The 4288-nt window shown below is 34.8% G+C and overlaps 1 pseudogene; it reads left to right on the top strand.

Moving 5' to 3' along the window:
• Positions 1-1275: 1275 nt before the first annotated feature.
• Positions 1276-2386, top strand: LOC107046835 (annotated as a pseudogene).
• Positions 2387-4288: the final 1902 nt, after the last annotated feature.

The following is a 4288-nucleotide window of genomic DNA, read 5'->3' as shown; positions in this document are numbered from 1 at the left end:
AAGTCCCAACAGGTCTTAGAGGGATTCCCCCACCACTCGAGTCGATGAGTCATCGATGACGTCATCCTTCTCGAACGTTCCGCGACGGTGGTGCCAAAATCCGATTTCATGGAAGTTTTAACAGGTCATCATACAAGTCCCAACAGGTCTTAGAGGGATTCCCCCACCACGCGAGTCGATTTGTCATCGATGACGTCATCCTTCTCAAACGTTCCGCGACGGTTGCGCCAATATCCGATTTCATGCAGGTCATCATATTTCATACAAGTCCCAACAGGACTCAGGAAGTAATTGATGAGGTGACTCATCGATGACGTCATCCGTCTAGAAAATTCCGCGACGGTGGCGCCGCCTGGACCTAGAGTGTTCTGGATGACGTAATCCTTCTAGAATTTTCCGCGACCATGGCGCCGCCTAGTGGCGGCGAGGAGCTTTGATACAGAACCTGTCCGGCCTAACTTCTAAGATAATATAATGGCCACAGTTTTAGCGCTTCAACTACTCATAGCATCATTCTGTCACTCTATGGATTTTGTAAATACGGTTTTCCAACGTCCAATGGGTTGCATTATAAATGGACAGCTGAGTGGAAGCTAGCAACGCACATTGACTAGAAGATAGTAATTCTTCAAAGGCCAGTCATCACACGAAATGAACTAGAATATATGAATCATCCTATATTAAAAGGTACATACACTTCTATCTCGAATCGTATCGATAATATCGAAACTCTGTCACACCTATTCCTTCTTGGTGAAGAGACATATTAGCGGTAAAATTCAAATTTATTCACCATCATTCCATGTGTACGTATTATAAGTTAAGTTGATGGAAAAGGAAAAAAAATGAAAAAAAAATGAAATGGGTTATGTCGACAGTTGGATTATTAATTATTAATTTATTGATTATTGATTTCATTAATTAATTTTATTGATTCATGCTTGAATAAATAATTGAAATGCAGTGACGAATGAAAATCATCTGTCAAACACTCTAACCTCAACTAAGCAATGAATAGATTTTCACATCGATAATGTAGTTTCAAATTATTCTTTTATCCCATGATCTATTGTTCGAATGAAAGGGGCGATGATGCTAATTATGCCCTCTACTTGCAAAGAATGGAAAAAGTGCTACTTGAATTGGATAATCTGATGATTTCGTGACAGCCTTCACTTCCCATTTGCATTTCCGGCTCAACTGAACCGTATAGCCATTGGCACGTGCCGGGTAATTTTCCTCATTATTGCATAAATTAAAAATCGAAGTGACGAAATGGCATCAGACGAATTTCAGTTAAGCTCAACTGAGGAAATGAATAATTTTGAGGATGGCGACACGGCCATGTAAGTATTTTTTTACAATTTTCAATATTTATTAAAAATTGAAATACATTTCATTCGGTTAACGTCAAAAGGTGACAGTGATATGATTTTATGTATTGAATCTATTTCAATTAATCTATTTTAATATAAAAATAATATTGAATTTCGACAAAATATTTACGGAGTTGTTAATTTAATTTAAAATGAAATTTCAGGGAATTGACAGGGTTCGTCGGCGCAATTGAGGGTCTTAAAGAGGTGTAGACACACCAAGGACGAGTATTGAAATTCGTTCTCAATAATGGTGATGGTAGACGAATGAGAGTATTGCTGTGGGGAGGGGATGCGTTGAAATAGCAATCAAAAATCACCATGTACCAGGTAAATTCCTTATATATCTATTATTAAACTTTTTCCACTCGCCATTTCAGTTTTCAATTCCAAAGTTTCTTCTAATTTAATTCATTTGCTAATGAATTTATATTTAAATACAATATTTATCTGCCTAGATTATCGAATTGACGATGGGAACAATTCGTACAATGAACACAAAATTCCCCGTTCCTCCAGGAGATAACTTCGTCCTGACGGAGTTCCACGTGCAAACTGCTGGCACAGTGAAGTGTCATGGAGTTTACAAGGACGGCGGTTCTGATTGTGTCTACGAAGAAATCTCACTCAGCGAAATAACACCAGAGACTACTCGAATTTGCGTTGAAGTGTATATTCGCACGCCATTCAAGCAAGTCACTACGGCTACTGAAGTTCAAGTTATGGGCTTGACTGTGGACAGGCAGTTTAACTATACATCAGATGCAGAACTTCAGCAAGGCCTTTGTGTGAAGATGAAAGTAATTCTGGAGAAAAATAAAATGGGCGGTCAATTTTTGAAGGTTAATGATATGACATGTATCGAAATTGTGCATGGTAAGGCAATGAGTGTATCAGACATGAATAAAATTGCTATTTTGGCGACATCGAAACGTCGTTCAGAAGGAACACTGCCTTCACCAAAACGCAACAGAGAGAACGAATCTCCCAACAAATCCAAAATGGATTAATCCTTTTTTTTTTTCTTTAAACAACCTTTCAAAGGAAAACAAGTCCATTTTGTGTAGCTCTTCAAGCTAAAAAAAAACGTTGGTTTTTGCGTGTTAAGCACGTTCAAGGCAAATTTAGCCAATTCGATAATTCTCCCTTAATAACTTTTCACAAAAAAAGAGGTTGGAGCAGTTTTTTAAGCTCGAAAAGCTTTTGATTTATACATTAAGCACATTCAAGTATTTATTCATTTTTACTCATTTCGATGAAAAACTTGACAAAATATCTTTGTTTAATTTTTCATGAAATTACTTTCTAACAAATCTAGAATGAATCTAGAATCTAGAATGCAAATTTCATTTTTCATTTTTTATTGTTTTCATTTTCAAGTCATTCTATGTTTTCTTATTTTCGTCCTCTTCATTCGTCTTAACCTATATGATTTTTCCATTCATTACTTCTTCGTTCTGAATAATTTCAACGTAAAAGTTTACAAAAAATGACAGCAATTATTGTTGTTAATGACAATGATTTATCAGTATTTTCGTCGATAAGATTTGTATTAGCTTTAAAGAAAAAGTTATTAGATACAATTTGACTAATAAAAGATACCATTCATTGATGATCTCAAAAATTGATGTGTTTAAAAAAAATATATAAAGAAATAATACTTCGAGATTTATGGTGATATTACATGAAATATGTTGTGAATCTTCATTAAAGTACATTTAAAAAAAAAAGCTGTAATAGTTACATGTTAAAAAAAGTTGTAATAAAGATAAACTAAATGTAAAAAATAATGAGCTAATTTTATTGAACCATCTTCATTTTTTATTTCTCTTAACATTATCTCGAATATAGAATTGGCATTCTTCGATGGATTCAAGGATGGATTCTAGGACTCATTCAACCAGCAAAAATCCCCAGGATAAAATATCCCCCAAAAAAAACACCGCATCAAAAAACCCCCAGAAAAAATTTTCCAAATAAAAATAAGCAAGAAAGATCATACATTTGCCCTGAGTAATTATACCGGGAAAAATATTCCCAAGGGGAGTTTCGTTGGAAAAATTTTGTGTGGTGTGTGGAGTGAATAAGTTCAGAAACATTTTTATTAGATAATTGTTTTGAAAAGTGCTTGCTATTCCTTCGATCTGTTGAAGTCTGCATGCCTCATAACCTCTTCTGATCCTTGATCAATTGACAGTTCAATAAAACAGTTATAAAGCTATTTTAATCATCAGTGGTGCATTAACCGGGTCATCGTGAGTGAACACAGAATCCGGATCAATGCACATAATTATCCATATATTGATATATCTGCGACAGTGAAGAACATTAACAAGGGTGAAGAACAATAGGATTACATATATGTATATGGGACATTCCATGTCAACTCCGCCACACCGGATTTTTTTTTGTCTGGGGAAAAATCATTGAGTAAGTGCATTTTGAACTACTACATATAGACAGTGAAACTTGAAATTTTCAAAAAATCATTACTTCTGGATGAAGCATCCGATTTTGATGAATAAAAAAAGAAAATTTTCATTTTTTCTCGTACTTCAAGATAAAAAATACTTCAGAGCCATCAAGAAGTTCCTAGACCGGTTTTTCGAGAATTTACGCGTTTTCAGTTCTTTTCACTCTAGGGCCGCTCGATATTCGATCGAAATATTTTTTTATGATAGAGGATGTCCTTATATGATATAAAAAAATACGCCATGATGGAAGAGCGAAGCAATGCACCGGACAAAATTTTTTTTTTCTCGAAATTTTTGGGTTTTTCAGTTTTAAGGGGAGATCCATCGGTTTTTTTTAAAGAAATGAGTCTGTCGACAATTATTCTTCGTTCATATATGATGACATAAGACTACACCATCATGTAACGGAGAAAGAGTGCGTCGAAAAAAAAAATTTTC

The sequence above is a fragment of the Diachasma alloeum genome, unplaced genomic scaffold (assembly GCF_001412515.2).
Source record: "Diachasma alloeum isolate Michigan unplaced genomic scaffold, Dall2.0 Dall_scaffold_02271, whole genome shotgun sequence".
In the NCBI taxonomy this organism is placed as follows: Eukaryota; Metazoa; Arthropoda; class Insecta; order Hymenoptera; family Braconidae; genus Diachasma; species Diachasma alloeum.
Note: the sequence above shows the minus strand (reverse complement) of the source record. Positions and strands in the feature narration are given on the sequence as shown.